General features: G+C 39.2%; 1 long non-coding RNA gene across 1 annotated transcript; it reads left to right on the forward strand.

The window, feature by feature from the left end:
• Positions 1-5,022: 5,022 nt before the first annotated feature.
• Positions 5,023-10,744, forward strand: LOC136560334 (uncharacterized). Its single transcript, XR_010784123.1, has 2 exons — positions 5,023-5,106; positions 9,981-10,744. It is a non-coding gene; the product is annotated as an uncharacterized lncRNA (long non-coding RNA).
• The last annotated feature ends 10,279 nt before the right edge of the window (positions 10,745-21,023 follow it).

The following is a 21,023-nucleotide window of genomic DNA, read 5'->3' on the forward strand; positions in this document are numbered from 1 at the left end:
CTTTTATAAATCAGTCCAGGAAAACGTAAGAAGCACCCTGCACAGGGTGCATGACCATCCTCACCATGCTTGCCACGGACAGTTAGGATTTTATTTGTTTTACACAAAATCTCTCTTAGAAATTATCCAGTTTAAGTAGGATTTAAAAGCTGTTCTGGGCTTGATCACTGAAATGAAAAATCAGGTGTCAGCTCCTGACTAGCATAATTATCTTATTCTTTTTTAAAAAATTACTGCAGCATGGCATACAAAGTTGTTCTAAGGACTGCCAAGTAAAAGTGAATTGCGTGATGGTGGTGATGTTTGCAAGACCTTTACAGAGTTCAGCTTAGCTTCTGTACAGGTGGAGGCTGTGAGAGGTAAGAGGGGTGACTGAGGCATGTGCTGCCCAGTTGGTGGGTGTACTAGCACTGGCTGCTGTACTTTGAAAAATCCTCTCAATGCTCATGGGAGCCTCCCTCCAGAAGGCATGTAAAGAGACTCATCATTGATGAAAATCCTAATCAATTTCCATCTGATACTGAATAACTTGTCCTTTTGACCCTTTCAAATTCAGCAACCTAATCTTCTTTTGGATTCAGAATGTATTGATATCTTTTTAACCATGACACCTGGATTGGATGAAAGAGGAAGTGCGACTCTGAAGTTCAGATGTTCAGTGGCATGTGCTGGAGAAAAACATCGCGACAAGCCCTTGGTTAGACTTCTGTTTTGTCACTTGTTTTAACTCATTCAATATGTGCCATGGCAACTTGATTTCTCAAACTTTTGCACCATTCCAAGTTGAAAGCTTTATAAAGCACTATTAGCACTATTTTTATTACAGTCTTGCAAATAAACTGATCTGACAAAAACTTACTTCTCTCATCCTCTGTTGTGCAATGTTATTTACAGTACCATTGTTTCAACCTGTATTAGAGTTTTAAAGGCCATTCCATAATTTTTCCCATGCCTGAAGTCAGGTGGACAACACTTATAATTACTTGACTTATCCCATTTAACATTTTAAACAATGGGATGGATGTGAGATTTTTTTTCCCCCCAGGCTTCTGAAACTTCCTCAGTTTTCCAAGATTTGCTGAAAATAAATACTAGCAGTCAAAAATACTCCATGAGACACATCTCCTGAAACACTTGGGGGGAAATTTCTGTTGAATGTTGACTCAGGTGATGTTTAAAAATTCTCCTGAATAACCTAAAAAATGGAAAATATGTAATTAACCTATCCCATTAATATATGATCTACTGCTTTCTAGTTATAGAATTGAAATATTTATTGAAAACACCTACTCCTCCTATTACCTGTTCATCTAGTAATTGTATATAATTTATTTGATATATTAATTTTAATATATTGCCATTTTCTAATGACTATAGACTTTTCCTAGTTCTTTTCCTCCCTTATAAACCTTCTATTAGTCCTGCTTTTTTTTTCAGTTTCATTTGCTGAATTATCCTTCTTCTGGATTTAAATACTTTCCTCTTGCCCCATATGTTTCTTTTTAAATCAGTATAAGGTTTTCTTTCCTAGATTTGAGGTTTTGGGTTTAGGGATAGAAAAGTAAAATCTTGCCAACTACTGCCCAAGTATAATCAATATTTATATTTTTCCCTTATGACTGAACTCGTAATCAATTACAGATTTATGAGTATTAGGTGGGATTTTATTATACTCATATATATCTCAACTAATCATTTCATAATCAGGACAACCACCAATATTTAGTTCCAAGATCGGTTCCTACATAAGCATTAAGATGAGGATTACTATGGATTTCCATGGAAGATGTAATGCTTATCAAGACAGGAAATGGATATTTATAATTTACAATTTTGAAAGAAATTCCGACATTGTCTGGCACAGAGGTTTGTGTGTGAAGGTCCGTGACCATCCAGTCAAACACGTTACACTATGCTCACAGGCAGGCTGTTCTAGGCATGCTCTCTGTTTATGTTGGTGTTTGCCACAGGTCCCCAAACCTTCTCCATGCTGCCAGCAAGAGCACTTGGACAACTCATCTATGCTCAGGAATGTATTTTCCAGCTACTGAGGAATTTGGACCCCTCTGCCAAGTAGCAAGTTCTGATCATACAGATTTAAGTACTAGCAAACAAATCTGAACATATGCTCAGCAACAACAGATTCCAAATTGTGTTATTACCCAAACCATAACAAAGAATCGCTTCTCACATCACGATGCCTTAAACAGTTTTGCTCTCAATACTTTGAACATAAATAAATTAAATAAAATAAAATCTCTCATACCCCCTGGGCAGAGTCCCTCCAAAAAGTCTTCTCTTGTATGTAACTGACCTCCTTTTCTCAATCTCACAGAACAGGTAAATTACTGAAAAATTGTTGGAAAAACTATTAGAATGAGAATTAAAATGATTTCACCAGCAGTTGCAGCTGCCCAAAATATTGAAAAACTTGGTCATTAGCTTTGCTGGATTTTGGTTAACCCATCCATGTAAAACCTTTTCCTGTCTTTGTAAAATTTGTTATTTTCTGTGAAACCAAAGTGATGGGTAAGCATGTAAGATCATTACAGTAATTTCTTGTTCAACTTGGTTGCAGACTTCAGATTAAGTGGATCATTCTTTTCCATCCCAACCAGAATTTTTTTAAAAGTCAATTACTACTGGTTTTAGAAAAAGGAAATTTTTAAGGGCTCTCCTTTACAAAGACTTGTCCAAATTAGAGATCTCAACATTTTGAACATTCCTAATTTGTAACTAAAACCCGAATAAAAGGGGATGATTTCTAATGACAGTCTGTGTTGTGTTACTCTTGCTGCTGAATTACATTCCTTTTATTGCTATAATCTGTGTACTTTCCAGTGACCCATTTGACATCTAGGTCTGCTGCAAGACATACAGCAATTCCAGATCTTATCAAATATGTAAATCTTCATTTTAACTCTGGGAACTGAAGTTCACATTCGAATGTTTCACAGAAATATGCACTTTCAACCATGGCTGCAGGCTAGTGTTCCCTTGTGTAAGTCATCCATTTTTAGTACTAACTGTACAATTAGGCAGTTCAAGTCATGCAGAAGAAGCATGGAATTTGTGCATATTGCTCATACGAGGGGTTTTTTATGGTTTTTGTTGTTGTTAAGGCATTTATTTGTTCATAAATAGATCTGAAATGCAGATAAATAGCTGTGCTGAAATGATCGAGGATTGCAAGGGAGGCCATGTCAAAGGACATTTTCCTTGGGTGACTGAGAGTCAGCATGGTACATAAAGCTAAATTACAGAAGGCTTTTATAATCAGTAAATTGTAGTATTTCTTTTGTTACCACAGCATTTGGCAAACATTTCTCACATTAGGCAATTAAAAAGGAAATAGCACTGTTGTCTGGCAACTTTGGAAGCACTTAAGTTCAAAATTGTGAATAAAAACAAAGACTAGAAATAAAAGAATTATCTTTTGTTGCTTTTGACTTCTGGTCTCACGAACAGAAATCAGGGATGCAGTGCATCAAAGCTGCCTGGGGGTCACTAAGCAAAGTGATTTCAATTAACAATTGCATATGAGCAGCTTCTACACTCAGATGAAAAAGGACACCAGAGCATTTGTTTATGAAATTAGAGGATTTAAACTGTTTAATAAATATTACAGTCTCAACAAGTCCTCTTTAATGATATTTGAAGGAACAAAACTGTGCTGTAGCCCTGTGTAGAACCCTGACAATATTCAAATGAAATCAAATTTTCAAATGCAGTGTGGACTATTCGGAATATCAGTAAGAGGAGTAATCCTGCTTTAATCCTATGTTAACCTTTGTTAATTATTGATGTCAAGTACATTCTAAATATAAATAGAGAAATGAGTGCAGGAAAATAACTCTCTTTTTTAATACAGCCTCTAACCTGAGCAGCTTTTGAACTTCTGGCATGTCCTGTTTCCCTAAAAGAACCTTTGAAAGCCCTTGGCTTGGACAACTTTGTTTACAGAGCCCCTCATCTAGTAAGAGATTAATTCCATTTGGATGATACCTGAGAGTTTCTGAAATATGTTCGAATTGCTGTAAATTACGGCAGTGTAGTTTCAGATAACTTGGAAAATTGTGTAGGATAATTGCCCTCAAGAAACCAGACATTTAACTGAGTCTCCAGAACAGGCTTTCTTTGTTGATTTTATATGGCAACCTACTGCTAGACTCAAATTTGATTATTCAGATAGTTCAATTTTACAAACTACAGATCACTGTAAGAGTACCTTGTGCTTACTTGTTTTGAAAGGACAGTAATTAGAATGCCAAAATTTACCTGCCTGCTTTTTAAGCCTAAAATTTATGTCACATCTCTCCCAAGAATGAGCTTTCTTGCATTTGTACTAATGTCTTCTCTTCCCTTCTGACCTAAAAAAACAAGAAGAGTCACTACTCTTTGTAACTAGTACTTTTACCTATTTATTGGAAATTGAAAAATAAAAAGAAACCCAAACAAGAAAAAGTACTAAAAATGTTGTTTCCATCCTTCCTCTCGCCTTGCTCCTACTAGCAAAACCATTCTAAATCAAAGCTTGGGTCAAGAGCCCTGGTTCACCCAAGCCAGGTTACCACTCTTACAAGCCAACTCAATAAGGTGACATGCTTTGTGGTCCAGGCCACCAGCACTTCCCAGAACACATGACAATTTATTAAACAGTTGGAGAGAGCCTGATGGGGCTCTCATGTCCCTGAGTCCTGGCTGCTGAACAGTTTATTGACTGATGCTGTCATATCAAAAATCTCTCCCCTCCTGGAGTGCTTGCCTGGTTCAGGGAACACAAGAGGATGGGCAGGTTTGGCAGCACATGGGCACAGCTCAAGCAAAGCATCTGACTTATTCCATGTGACTTACTCTTCTCTTCCCAGCCCCTGTAGCTCTTCTGCAGCAGCTCTTTAGAGACTCGTGAAGGATTTCAGTTTTCATTATCATTTTCCCTGTCCTGCGATCCACAGTACTTTATTTGCTTCCTATTGACACTGAGCACTCAAATTCTCTCACTCTCAATTTTTAACCTTTTTCCAGCAGGAGACTTCTGTGGATGGTTTTTCCCTGCCTAGGTGCCTCCTTCTTTTTTATTGGTTAACTGAAAGTCTGAACCTCAAGGTGAGATTTTTTTCCCTTCCATTTGCTTTTAGCCTGTGTAATCCCAACACAAGTCTAATAGGGAAATGTAAAACCGGATCTGAGCTGTTTTTAATACAGTGTTGAGAGGTGGAGTTGGCTGGAGTTCAATTTTGTGCTGAACAGCTCACTGTAGCTCAATAAAGACTTGTGTCTGTGTTTCTGTTTATATGGCTGGAGCAGAGCACAGAGTATGCTTTTTCTTTTATAATCATATGGACACAAGACAAACACCTCTTAGCTTGTAGAAAGACAGGCCATAAAATGAGCTCCCAGGAGACTGGAAACCTACATTTATCAGTCCTTTTTCTACTGGAAGCAGCCCAACCCAATGGAAGTGTTGTTCAAGGAAGTTTAGTTTGATGTCTTAGCAGAGGGTAGGGGACCTGGGGCATACTCAGCATCATGTTTACTCAATGCAACTATTTTACACAGGAATCAGCCAAGTAACACACACACACACACACACACACACACACAAAAGATAAGCCATAAATCAAGGGCTCTACCTTACTCCACAGCAGTGTTTTCTACACATATGTGTAGAGGAGGGAGGAAGGATGACTGTGACTTATAAATTCAGGATGGCATCCTGAAAACCAGATTGTCATGCTTAATGCATAAGGCCCTGTATATTGCTGTATTCTGCAAACACAAAAGAACTTCCAAAGTACATTCCATGCCTGGTTCCAACACATAACACAAAGGAGTTGGAGTCATAGGTAATTATATTGCAGCCTCGTTTGCTATGGCCCACTGTGATCTTGTGCTACCCTGCCCCATAAAAACACCTGCCCTACTCCCACTCTGACTTGTGCCAGTCAGGGTCACTTAGAGTCACCCCAGCTGCCACAGCCAGACTGTGACCCTCGGCAGATGCTACACCTGCAGATGGAGTGGCCCTAACAGCAGGGACAAATGCACATGTTTCATGTGGGGATGCACACACATACGTATTCCATATATTAATTATTAATGTGTATTTAAAGCATTGTAAGATATGGATTTAAACCCTTTTTCTTACAAATAGGCATTTGCTTCAAATCCTGCTCAAATTTTGGGCAGACACACTGAGAAATGCACAACACAGCAAAATGGTTTTGCTGATTATACTTTAGAACTGCCTCCCAAAGTCATGCTGGGCTGGCAGGACAAACTGTGCCACACCTACAGAGGATTACCCAGGTCATGCCAGGGAACAAGCCCACTCAACCCCTCTCAATTTGTCTTTGGAGCAGGTTGTGCAGCACAGCCCTCTCTGCTCTCATCCATGTTAAACACAGACCCTGCTAAGAATTCCTGACACATGCATATCTGTCCTGAAACTACCCACAATAGGGATTAAAGAGATGTACAATTTAACCTCAATTCATAATCCTGCTTAAATCAGGAGCAAAATAAATCACTAAGAGCAATGACAGCACTGTTCTCAGTGCTCTGTATGTGACCCAGGCAGATCCCTTTGGAAGTACAGGAAAGGTCTCTGCATCCACTTAAGGAGCATGCTGAGCATCCACTGAGTCCTGTGTGCTTTCCATGGATCCAGGATGCAAATCATGAGTATGGACAGCTATCACAGATGCATTGAGTTGACTTTCTCAAAGAAATAAATAACTTACTACACCAAGTTGACTGTATCCTAGATATATTCCATATGCTAGATAGAGCAGGTCTCTCTGGAGATACCCTCAAGGGCATCAGCAACTGTTGGATACTCACAGAGCCTGCCCCTCTCTCTGCTTTTTCATTACTAGTGTTAGCAGTTGTTTATTAGCAACTGATCCCCTGACTCTGGGTGCCAGCTGTGTCAGGATGCTCTACAATGAGGATGCTCCATTTACTGGGAAAATTTACAAATAGAGTGTGGCAGTCATTTTACAGCTGAGATCATTGAAAAGCTGAACTACAGGAATTCCATCCTTCTGGGAACATCTTAACACTTGCAGTTTACTGGGCACTTGTGGTCAGTTCATGTCCTTATTCAGGTCAGAGCTGACAAAGCATGGGATTTTATTTTTTGGTCAGTGAATTCCTTCTCCTCTTTTAGTGAGGAGATGGGATTTCTGTAGCATTCATCCAGGCCAATACTAAGCCACAAAGTTATTCCAGTAACAGTGTTTGTATCTAAAGAAAATGAGGACCACCCTGTTGTGCAAGGCAGACCCTGTGCACCCTTTCCCACCATGCTGAAATGAGTTCACACTCAGACTCAGTTTTAAGAGGTGCCCCCTCTTTGCTTTTATATTAAAGTGCATCATCTCTTTGGGAGAGATAACTGGAATACTATTCCCTGCCAGAAATATATGGCTCTGGAAAAAAAAAAAAAAAAGATTTTAAGGAAAAGCCTAATCCCATTACAAGGTCTGATGCAGCTGCAGCAGAGATAAACTGGACAGCCATTTAAAAAATTTAGGTTGGTTATAATAGCCCAAGCTAATCTATTTCTTACTCACTGTATTTTCTAATTCCTTTCCTAACACATTGCCTACAGAATTTCATGGCAAATTATTTTTTTTAAAGCAACATTATATGTTAGCAATAACCAGGATGCTCAGATCTGCACTTTCAGAGCATTTGAAGGCATGTTCAGAGATGAGGTTTTGCACCAAGTGTGTCAGATGGGGGATGGGTACAAAGTTTATATAAATCAGATCTATTCATAAAAATAATTTCTCAGAAATTTTACTACATAAGCTGATTTCTATAGTTTTTAGAAATTATTATTAAAAAAAACCAAAACCAAACTCACAAAATCTCTCTCATTCCCTCTCATGCACACTCAGCTGGTGCAGCCAGGAGGCTGATCCAGCCCTGCTCTGTGTTTATACTGGGGGACAGAGAATGGACAGGAGCATTTGCATGGCTTGGTGCTGGCTGTGACTGGGCCTGCACAGGACCAGAGCAAGGTCCTCCTGTGCCCAGTGGGAGCAGAAAGGCTTTTCCAGCACAGCCCAAGAGCTCTCAGGCAGCTGAGAGGGCAGGGCTGGGCACGGCTCGGTGCCCCTGGGGCAGCTCTGGGTGCTCCTGTGGGGCTGCAGCTCAGCTCTGCCTCTGCTGCACATGGATCAGGGAATAGGCCACGGAATAAGAAGTTACCTTTTCAATGAATTCTGTAAAACCAGGGAAAAACTTATTTTCCTTCTTTAATTCCACGATACCTTGTTTTGGATTTACAAAACATTTGTAGGAAAAGTTCATCCAAAATTGCAACTCCTTCTCCTGCTCAAAAATGGGAGTACTTAAAAAATCTTTTTTCTCAGGAAATTTTCGGTTAATTTTGATCTGGACTTTTAACATTTCATTTCCAAGCAGAAACAGAACAAAAGTCACAATTAAAGAAAATTCCCATCTAAAAAAAAAAAAAATTACTTCTTTTACCAGACAAAACTTCTGGTTTTGATTTAAACTCCAACTTTTGTTGTAACAAATTTTTCAGGCAAGACATTGCAGACAGTTTGAAATTTGAAGATAATTTGAGAATTATAAACATGATCTATCAGATCTATAAAAGCTACTTATTTAAAACTTTTAAAATGTGAATATCCATCCATGCAAGTAAATGCCCATGGGGCAGACTTCTTTTTATCTGACATAACATTGACAACAGCTTCTGAACCAAGAAATCCTGAGCTCCCAATAGTCCCACGGGGAATGCAGAGGCAGCACTTTGTGCAGGGAAACTGGAGTCAGCCTTGCCATGCAAAGGTTTCAGAGCTCCACTGAGCAGCATGGACACACCATGAACAGCCTGGAAATAGCAGAGACCCACTGTCCCTTGGCTCCAGGGCTTTCCTTTAAAGCTTTTCCTTTTAAGCAGTCTACATATCAAGGGTTAGCAGATCCATCTTTTGTAAATATCACTCCTACCGTGCAACTTTCAGTGTTATATTTTAAATCAAAATACATATTTTCATCCAGATGCAGAACAAAATTTAATGAAAACCTAGAGGTTTCTGTTTTAGCAGACGCATTTTAGTCTCCAAAAATCATACAAAATAATTGCCAATGTCCACCTCAGTGCAGATATATTTCACTGTAATCCACCCCAATGCATTTAATTTCTTTCCTTTCTTTGTTCTGCCCTAGTGCCATTTAACTGTCTCCCTCTTTACACATATCCACACTGCTTTTATATATCCTTCATCTTATAAAGTGTGCTTCACCAACAGGCTAAGTAAACATTTACAGTGATATATAACACTTACTGACAACGTCAAGCCAAATAGACTGTGATCCAAGAACAGGCTTGATTTCCCTCAGTCTCCTCTCCTCAGGCAAAAGCTTGAGTGAATAGATGAACCCTGTTCTGCACCTTGAAGGTCAAAAGAATAGCTCTGACAAACCAACAGGGAAACAAATTCTGGGGCTGACAGATTTCCTGCAAGAACCGTCCGCCTCCAGCATGCCAATAACCAAACTTAAAGATTGCTAAGAAAATAATCCATTTATTAGGTGCTATCACAGCACAGAATAAGAAAAAAATCACTGACACCCAGATAGTCAGCATGCAAACCACAGCCCCACAGCTTCTAACCAGCATTTCAAATTAGGCTATTGCAGGCTTGGCATTTGAGAGCAGCTTCTTGTTGGTGTAACCGGGTTTTCATGCAATTGTACAGGCTTGGCTTCTCTGTCCATTATGATTTTTTAACTCCTTCAACAATTCTAAGGTATTTAAATATCAACTTGAATTAGCAAGTTGCAATAAACAATTCTCCGTGTACGATCAAACTCCTTCCCATTTTACTTTGCCTTAACAATCACTTTTAACTCTCCTTAGACTCTTCCTTCCCTCAAAAAAGCACCACATTCTCTCTCAGCAGTTCTCACCTGGCTCTTTCTGCCTGCTTGTACAGAACCAAGGCTATTTCTGCACTGGACTGCACACGGTGTCCTGGGGGGCTCTGCAGAGAAGCTGCCACTGCCGCTGCCCAGCAGCCCCAAGGGGCAGAGGGGCCGATGCCATGGGGACACGGGGACACACCCTGCACTGTGTCACCTCAGCCGGCAGCGGGGTGGCCGGGTCACACACGGAGCCCCGTGCCTCTGCTGCGGCCACCCTCCTCCCAGACACTGCACGTTCAGGCTGCCTTCTGCCAGCAGAGCTACTGAACTGAGAGCGTGAGGAAGAAAAGCTGATGTAATGCCTTCCAGGAAAGTGATGAAAGAAAGAGGAAATAAATGTTTGAATGTTTGGCTTTTGTCCTCTTCTCATCTCAGAGTCACTCATTTATATTATTAATATCATTATTTAAAACTGCTTAAGAGACAATGCATCTGTACTCACTTCATGGGTTTCAGAAGTAAGGGAATTCGGGTTTTTTTTTGGAAAAACTAACTAAGAAACATTTAAAAATCTCTCAGATATCAAAGATAATGCCCTATTTCCAGTCCTCATTTCTCTCTTCATTTGCATGCCACAATCTTATGTCATAGTGCCTTGGTTTTTTGGGTTTGTGTGTGTTTGGTTTTTCTTTGTTAATGCAGTAAAATAATATAGTCCTGTACAGAGAATTCATTATTTCAAGTGTTGTCATATTTTCACTTACTGCTTACAACAGTGAGGACTAAATCTGAGTCTTTTTTTCAGTATAAATAAACTTGTATGTATCTTATGCAACTCATACCTTCATACCTAGTCTTTTATTCACTTTTTATTTACTTCGTTTATTTCTAAGCCCTCAATTTTCATGGTTTTCCCTAAGGTAGTAGTAGATGAGCAATAATTTTATTACAAGAGATGCCACCTATACTTCTATAAATTATTTCCACATTGCCAGCAAGCCAGCACAGAATGAGAGTAAGAGATGTCTGCTGTAAATTTAATATAGCTGATAATTTTCAAGCAGATGGACAGAACAACAAACGCTGTAGCAAACATCCATCTAACCTGTCTGTTCTGAGTATTGCATTTCTGCAGCTCAGTTTTATTTAAATGTTAGGAGATTCTGCTGTTCTCAGTATGTGCCAGAATGCAAAGCACTGATCATTCCAGAACAACCATTAATCCAATCTGTGGTCAAGGAAAGAACATTGACTTTCAGCTAATAATCATTCTGGCATTACAGATAACATGTTTATAAAATGAGAGGGAACCATGTCCTTGTATCTTGGTCAATGAATCCTGCAGTTTTATATTTATTATGGTCTTAAAAATCTATAGTCAGACTTTTTGTGAATCACCCTCCTAATTTCTCTTCTTTTTTTGCAATAAAAAAAAAAAAGCTTTATCTCCTTCTGTGACTTCTGCATTTATTATCCAGAAAGTCTATGAGAAAAAAAATACTGCTTCAATGCACTTGGGACATCACTTAAGTGATGCTATCCAAATAACTGACCCAGTTCCTAATGGCTTTGTTTTTAATTATATCAACTTTTTTTTTTCTTTAAAAGAAGACAGCAAAACAAAACAAAAAAGAAATACAAAAAAACCCCAAACCCACACTTAAAAAAATACCCACCCAAAAACCCCAACCCAGCTTTAGTTAGGAACACTTTCAAGGAGTTTTCCAGATAGTGTCTGAAACTTTCTGGGTTACTTTGAAAAGTCCAACTGCAAAATTGCTTTTCAAATTTGGGATTTTTGATTGTCATAACAGACAGGCATTTTTTGCACAGTCCCCGCATACTGCAGGGTTAAGAGCAATTCAATTTGCACCATGCAAAAGTCCTGGGTTGATTGCATGGAGGCTTGAAGGGCATTTCCTTCAACTTCACCTCTGTAAGATGGATTTACTCCCTTCCAAACCCTGCTGGCAAAAGCAATACAAACTCGCCAGAACAGACTGGCACAGCACATGCAAAAAAACTACAGTGACACTTTGCTCAAGCCTATATCCTAAAATTCTTAGGGAAGCTACGCAGCATTGGCTTTTTCACAGTATTTACTGCATTCTTTACATTAATAATAAAAATAATTATTTTCAGGTCTCTCCATAGCAAAGAGAAATGAAAACATGATCTAAATTCAGCCAAACTTGGGGGTTTTTTAAAGTTAATTTTAAAATCCTATGCCTAGAACAGAGCTAGTGTTCTGTCCTCATTTTTATTTAGAAGAAGTATCCAATGCATTCTGCTGGTATTGTAAAGCTGACAGTCAAAAACTACCTCCAGGGGTCTGAAACTTTCTGTGACATCTTTCCCAAAGTTAAAAAAAAAAAAAAAAAGGTGGAGGAGGGGGGAGAGAATGAGAGAATTTTGCTGCGTTATTGTTTTGTTTGCTTGTTGAAGACAAGAAAAGCCTTCTAGAGTTAATGCCTGTGGTGTTGGTTCACGGCAGCAGCCCAGCCCTGCCGCCGGTGCCCCGCAGCCGGGAGCTGTGCGGGGGTGGCTGCCGGCCTGGCCTCGGCCGCACCGGGCATTGCTGGGCCGGGCCAGCAGCAGCGCCCTCAGCCCTGCCCCGCTCCTTCAGCCCCCGCTGCCCGGGCCGGCGGGTTCCTGCTGCGTTCCTGCACGGATCTCCTGCCCGCTGCGGCCTCCTCACGGCACACGGACAGACAGACAGACAGCCGCAGCACAGCGCTGACCCTGCCCGCGGGCTGGGCGGGCACAGCTGCAGGAACCCGGCACGGCCCTCACAGCCTTTCTGTGACTGTACGGGTGCCTGGAACCCGACCGCGGGCGAACAGAGCCCTCAGCGTTTCCTTTCTCCTCCAGGGCTGTTCTCAGACAGCCTCGCACATCACCGAGGTGGGGGAGGGCAGCCCGGCCAGCCCATCAGGAGGGATCAGTGTCACCATCACCGTAGTGTCACCATCGCCACCGCCCCGCACTGCAGCACCGCGGAGCGCGCCTGTGCCGCCGCCCTCCCTCCTCTCGGCCTCACCTGCCCTTCCCTCCCGTCCCTTTCCCAGGGACTGGTTCCTCCCTCCTCTCGGCCTCACCTGCCCTTCCCTCCCGTCCCTTTCCCAGGAACAGGTTCCTCCCTGCTGTCCTGCTGACCCCTGATCTGCAGCCCGAATGGTGCAAACAACACTTGACAAATTCAGGGATGGCCCTGGAGCATACTTTGGGTTTTGGTGAGAGTTTTTTGGTACTGCTACTTGAACGCTGCTGTGACAGGCATGTGACCCTCTACTTGTGCAAATTTGTGGCGGAAAAGAGGTCCAGCATCTTCTATTTTGGCTAAAAATATCCTATAAATACGTACAAAGTTATTCATGGTGTCAAGCTTAGGACTTCGAAGAAAACAAAATCATAGACACTGAGAGAAAAATGAAATGTCAGAGGTATATAGTAACATTCATAAGTTTTTGGTCTCCAAAGTTGTGTCTTCCCCACTTTATAGAAATGCTTTCTAGTTAATTTATTGAGTTAACTTAGCACTGTCCAAATACCACCTAGATTTCACTTCTAACACAATCAAATTACTGGTAAGATACAATACAGGACTGAACATTTTTTGAGTCAGCTTTTTGAGTTTAATACTTTAAGTATTTCAAAATGAAGTACATAAAGAAAATAATTTAGTTTTACATCATCATAACCCTACCACAAGTTAGGAGGCTTTGCAGGTCAGTTTCCCAGTGTAAGATAAAGACATATTCAGATTATTTTTGTACATTTTTTCCTTTTGGCCATACAAAAAAGGACACCTCCATGGTGTATCAAGTGAAAAATTGAGCTCTGGTACATGTTTAAAACAATCATCACTCAAAATTTCAGTTTAAGTGAAATTCTACTGCATAAGCATGTCTGAAAAAATGAAAAAAGGTAGCATTATTTTAAAAAACAAAACAAGAAGTAGTAATTTGAACTACTTAGTTTAAACACAAGACATTTGTGCAGAGGATTTGAAAGAGGTACAATTGTGGTTTGTTTTTATGAAATCAGCAGTGCAATAATGTCATTGACATGGAACATGGAAACCTCTTCTGTTAGTTCCTATATTTAGACAAGCTGTAGCCTACCAGGGGGCTGCCACAAGTACCTTCTAAAATATCATTATCGTTTGCTCTGTTATCACTTTTTAATTACAGAACTTCTGTCATTTTAAAACTGCTATGAGTAACTGAACACATATTAAAATTGTCCTCAGTTTATTACAAAGAAAATAAAGATAGATGAAGGTCATGGTTTCCTAATGCAATATATAATTTTAAATTGTTCAGTAAAGCAAGAATCTGCAAGAATTTCTACCCATCTCCTTGAGTCATTTGTCCTTTTACATTCTTCTCCTGCTGTATAAAAAATGCATAAAGTTTCTTCCTACTAAGAGTAGCAGTAATTTTAGTGGTCCTTAGGGATCCCTGAGGCCAGTGGAAGGTGCAAAGTCCTTTTCCCCTTCCCACAGACTCTGGGGTACACCCTGTAGGGGTTCACATGCAGGTGAAAGCTGTATTGGCAATATTACACTTGATTTTGCACCTCAGGCTCAGCTCCCTGGTGCTTGGGGCCAGGAGGAGGAATAGCCTCTCCTGCCCCTGTGATATATAATTTGGTTATATATATATTTATATAACTCCTACACATGAGTTCCCTGTCCTGAGGTGGGGGAACCTGCAGCCCCCCGGCCAGCCCTGCTGTTCACATCCCAGAAGCAGGGAAACAGCTGCCCTCCACTTCAGCTCCTTTTCCTTCTAAAGCTCATGCAAGACCCAAAGAAATGCTAGTTTTTAGCAATATGGCAAATATGAGTCCAAACAAAAGTATGGTTCAGAAAAATAAAAAGACTAGTTACTTTAAATGGCCACTGAAATAAAGAAGAAAGAGGCTAAGAAAAAGATGTCAAAGTAATAGCAATTTACAATTCCCGCATGTTTAAAATTGCAATAAATCAGAGATAGGTATTTTGACAGAAGAAACCAGAAGTACTGTTACATGGGTAAAATTTCCCCATCCATGTGACTGTTAACTTGTATTTTCTCATTTTCTTGAATATTATTCATTCAAGCTCACAATTTAAATTTATGTCAAAGCACCATTACCACAATTTCAAACCAACAAAACAAACCAACACAACTCACAATCAAATTAGGAAAAAAACCAAAACCAAATGAAATACGCCAAACCCAAATCCAAACCACTAAATCAGACAATCCCCATCTGAGAGGAGCTTCACCTTTTTTGATCTGGTAAAATAGAAATCGTGAGAATTAACTGAACTTGGAAAGCAAGAGAATTGACTTTATTTCTAATCTGTAGCTTTGCCAGGGCCGAGAAAGGCAGAGGCAAAATACTCAGGGTTACAGATGACAAGTGACTGTGAAAAGGAATCTTTGGCATCTGAAAAGATGGAAATTGCTAAGGAAAAAAGGAAGCTGAGGTTGGGGAAGAACTTAGAGTGAGAAAGTGCCTTTCCTTCAACACTAAAGTAAATGTTCTTCTGGAAAATGAGAAACAAGTATGTTCACTTGTCCTCTCAATGGCAGAAAACATCATTTTATATAATTCATTGATCTCTGATAGATCCTTATCTGAATTCTACGAGGTGGACTCTGAATGCTAGAGGATGATCTATTTACCTCCAGAATATTTTAGTGAAATAGGGCAGATAGAGAAGACAGAGAAACTAAATTACTGACAGATGTGACACAAATCATCCCTGGTAAAACACAAACTGAAGCCCACAACCTAGATTATGTTACTGGCTGCTGCAAAGCCATCCTTTCAAAGCCAATTATGCCACCAGTTAAATACACCATAATGAGAAATAGATCAGCAGCTTTGGAGGTTACTTGCCTCTCCTCTTTGTTTTTTAGTACACCACACATCTCCTTAGCATGCAGGACAGTTTGGGGAGGGGGGTGTGGCTGGCAGGATGAGGTCCTCGCTCTGGTGAACAGCTGAGTGCACATCTTCATAGCAGGACAAGGATGGGCAGCATTGGTAACACAATCTCAGGAATAAAACAGCAAGTGGGAAATGAATTCTTTCCAGCAGACATAAGCAGGCTGTATTCTTTTTCATGAAATGGGGAGTTAAGATAGCTGCCTAAAATATGTTACAACACAATCTGGTCAACAGGTTTAGCCCAACGCTGACAACAAGCTCCATGGTGTCTCTTCTATCTCTGTAAGGCTCAAGGGCAGCCAGGAAGCTAATTGAAGAACACTTTTGTCCTACCAGTCCTTAAAAATCAAAGGAAAAATTTTAAAAAGATTATTCCTACCTTCCTGAACTCTTAATTAAGAAAAACCCAAAAAAGTCCAGGCAGAAGGAATGCACTAAATCTATCTGAAAATACAGATTAAAAAAAAATCACTGTCACAAAGAAGTGTATAATCTAGTTAACATATAAATACACAAAGCAAGTCAAAAAGCTCGAACAGACAACTGTGCATACTGCCAACAGAAAATTTCAGCATACCATACATACATACATCTTCAGCATCTTCAGGACTCATATGACAAAGTCACTGTAGCCAAATGAAAAAGAACAAATGTATAATTCATGAGGAATAGCTTTTTAACACACCAGAGCTTTTGGCTGTCTAAAAATAGAGTTGTGAAACGTAAAAAGCAGTATTATTGTCTCTAAGACTACAATCATATTTTATTTTCCTAATATTTTCCTCAGTAAAACCTATGGTTTGGAGCTCATTCCTATCTTTTGTAGACCCTTTTTCTTCTGTTGATTTATGTATCTTTACTGGAAGGCTTTAGAAAGGAGTATGTTTACTAGTAACATTCCTTTGAGCTACAATTTTTTTTTTTATTATGGCACATATTTGACACAGAAATTGTGTGTCACAAAATCATCACAATTGCAGGAAAACATATCCCCCACAGTCAAATATTTCTCCTATGATACACCCTGTATGTAAGACAAGGCAATGGTAGAAAATTAATGCAACATAAAGACTGTCCAGCCTGACCTTCAGCTGTCCTTTGGATACATTTTCAGACATCCATCACCTTTTATTTTTTTCTCCATTCAATGTAAACATCTGGTATATAAGTGAATTGCAGTGTTACTACAAGAAATAATCCAGTTTTAAAGCTTGTGCAAGAATCAGAGGACATAAGTGCTAAATGACTGGACAAATCTGGACAACAGCAGCAAACACCAGAAAGGAAATAGATATGCACACTCTGGTAAAATAAAAATGCAGTACTTGCAAGATCAATTATAGATGATCTCACTTTTTTTTTAACCTAGTTGGCAGGTAGCTTTGAAAAGGAAAAGAGATGTCACCCAGCTGACAAGAAAGCACCTCTTGTAGAAGATTAGACACAAGTACCCCGTTAAAGTTAAATACTAGAGACTTACACATCTTCATGGTAATACACATACTCCAAACCTGCTGCAGCCCCATGGACACACAGTAGCTCAACCCCAGAACTGTCAGGCTATATTATTTTCAGTACAGTAATTATTTCAGTGACCTACTTTTTCTGTGACCAGCTTCCTAGTCTAGGCAAGAATCAAAGCATAAAGCAGGAAAGTTTTATTAATATTATCAAAGATTCTGTCTCTGGTTTAGACTCTACATTTGAGTCAACAGGAAAGAAACTTGATGTGGACATACTTGGTGAAAGTCTATTGCACACCAAAACACAGAGGTTACAGAGTGAGTGGTTTCCCCCATGAGAAATGTGTTTTTATGTTCATTCTTCCTCTATTTTTTTCCAGGATGTGGAGCAGTGCACATACTTTTGCCAGCTGAGGACCCACAACATAAGAAAAATTGTGTGATTTAACCCAGCTCATTACTTTCATTTTAAAACATACCTCCAGTTGGAGAAGAAGGGCAAATAAAACTGGTCTCAGCATAAATGTCCTGCATTTATTAATATAAGTTTACATTTCACTCTTACCCTCATTTCTTCCTCACTTCAGGGAAAAAAAAATCCATTCTTGGTGCCATGTAAGAGGCAGCTTGTCTCCCAATTGGACAGGACCTCTTGAACTAAAAATATATTTGGGCAAAAGAAGGGATATGGTTGGGAAAGGCTCTATCCTTTTGTATCAGTAAAGGGGTGAGATTCCATCCCAGCAGATCAGTTTCCTACCAGCAGCTGGTGATCACCATAGGAGCAGCTGGAATAGTCAAACCTTCATCACTTTTCAGGTTGTGAAAACTAAGGACCAAACTTGTCCCTAAATAAATCTTATGCATATCTCACCAATAGAAGTATTGGTTCATTATTTATCTTCCTATGTGGAAAGAAGCCGCCTTCCCAGCTGCCCAGAACTATTTCACCACCAAAACTGTCACTGCTTCTCAACTTGCCAAGGGCTACTTCTCTGAGCTCTATTGTCACTGACTCATCAGATCTGAAATGATGTCTCTGACCTTTGAATCAGTTGTCTTATTTCTCTTTTGACACCAATGACAACTAGAGGAAAAATGTAGATGAAACACTCAGAAAATAACAGTGAAAGCAAGCGGACAATGCCAAATCCATCTAGGAAACCATCAGTTCTTAAAGATGCTGAATGCTCTGTGTGAAATAAAGATGCTCTCAGCAGTTGCTGCTTCTTTGGAATTCAGTTGTTAAGCTCTGAATATTTTGACTAAAAAAAAATTAAAAAGCAGAGGGATACCTGCAGCCTTCTCCAGTGACTCAGTGCACACAGAAGTGTCAAAGACCTTGCATAAGAGCCAGTTTTACATAAGGCTCAAATCTCCTGTACACAGTGAGACCAAGGAAGGAAATCTTATGGAACACTGGGGAACAGCCTGTCCTTTTCATCTGTCTTCCACCACTGTTGTATTCACTGCACCTAGCCAATTGTAACTCTCAAAAATCAAACTGTGAGGATGCTTCCCCAGGCAAAATAATTTGATCTGTCCATGTCCAATATATTTCCCCTTTTGGATCAGTTAAAATGCAACAAAAAATATTCGAGTTTTGTAACATAGTGCAATATATAATTAACTTTGCACAAAGCCCAATTTTTTAAACTTGAATGTTGATAAATGCTAAGTGGGTAAATCCCTATTTGGGATCATCCAGCCTGAAATGCTGTGCTGAACTTTAAACAGTCAAAATTCACCCAAGCTATTGATCTGTATGATGGATCTCCTTTAGGAATTATGGTCCCTTTTACAAATGCCTTTGAGCTCTCCCAGGCAAACGGAAGACTTGACTTTCACACATTTAATGGCCAATATTAACCAGGAAGGAAGGCAGCTCTTATGTTTGCTCACAAATCACTTCTGAATAACTCTTCCTCCAGTGTCTGTCTCTCTGATCTTTGGTCTCCTTGCAGTGATTCTAACATAAGGACATCAGCTCTCCTTTTTTTGGTTGTTTTCCTGTTTTCCCTGACAGAGATCATCAGAACATGGCAAACATTTCAATAGAAAATAAAATACAAACCTCTATGGACAGCACTACCCCAAACTGGGAATTGCAATAAAACACGAGTACCGAACAAATCTCAACAAGACAAAACTGTTTTAACATACTGGTAAAAACTGAGTGCTGGAAAAAAATGGACTTTGGTCATATGAAATGCATGAAAGGAAAAAAGGAGACATGCCAAAGGGGGAAAGAATTACTCCTACTTCTGTGACTTCTTGAATAAATGATCTATTTCTAATTTGAAGCGGAATTCTTCCAAAGAACTACCATCATTACAGATTTTGTACATCAAAATTCAAACTGCAGATTATTCTGATATTACTGGATATATTAGAGAGAAAATCTTCCTATAAATAAGCAGACATAAGTATTGAGACATTGATAATTACTAAATGACAAAAATTAATGTCAAATTGTAAAACAATATAATAGAAAGGCTGAAACTGCAGGATGATGCCTCAGAACATGTCATTCATGTACAGGAACAGAAAGAGTTTAGTTCTGAATGAAAGATTGGTGCTGCAAGCTAAATTGGGTACCAATGTATTCATATAATGTGGGGTAAAATCCTAAAAGATAATTACTTGCTCCAAACAGAAATTTTTCTCACTCCCTTTTCTAACCAGTCTCAAATTTGTCTTTTGAAGTATCCTGTCTGTGCTTGATTTGGGATTTTAATTTCTGTTCTTTGAGTGAGGGTGGTTTGGTGAGGAGGTTTTACTCATCTGCTTATAGGCACTAAATTATATTTTACTTGATTTCTTGTGCTGCCCTTTTAGTGATGTACATCTGTCTAGTTGTTTCTAACAGGACCTTTAGGATAGGTTTTGATGGAAACAACAATCTAATTATAATTCATGTTTTCAATGCAATAAACTATATAACAATGATATTTTTACCTCATACAGACTAAGAAAAGAGCAAGAGTGACAACAGTTTCTATCTAAAACAGTCTATATTTAAAAAAAAAGAAAGAAAATCACAAACCAAATTTTAATATTTATTTGATTTAATTATGTCCATTTAAAAGTTCTCAAAACAATCATCCTGCACATGTATTTGCTCTAAATTTATTACTAATGACTTCAGGAAATGTCCACCAGACCAACAACCGCTGTGGAACTGTAGCATCTCATGAACAAAACAAAAAACAGCCAGCACATGTTCTGTACTCTGAGGGGATGGTACAGATATTTGTGACACGTTATGGAATGGAGTTTACTCTTGCATGATTTTAGACTTTTAAAAAATATTTTTCAAAATGTTTTAGCATATAATATGTGGTTTCCAAGCACCATGAATTCTTGCTTGGCCCTGTTTCTGACTTACCTGACTTTAAGTACTGAGAGATCTCAGTTTGTCTGTCTAGTCACAAGAGACCCATGTCCAAAGAAACAACCACAGATAATCATCTCAATAAAAAGAAAAGCTAAAGGTTGGGACATTACGTTATCCTCAATAATGTGTTTCATCCAAGGTGAAACTGTGTTATTACATAGGCAAGCTGAGATTTCCAAATCTGTTTTAAGGACGTGTACACCACAACAAGACATTCAAGGCTCTTGATTATTAAAAATGCTATTCACTCAAGGAGCAATTGGAACAAACATTGGTTTCCAGAGATGGTTAGTACTGCATTACAGTTC

This window comes from Molothrus aeneus, chromosome 9 (genome assembly GCF_037042795.1).
Source record: "Molothrus aeneus isolate 106 chromosome 9, BPBGC_Maene_1.0, whole genome shotgun sequence".
Taxonomy (NCBI): Eukaryota; Metazoa; Chordata; class Aves; order Passeriformes; family Icteridae; genus Molothrus; species Molothrus aeneus.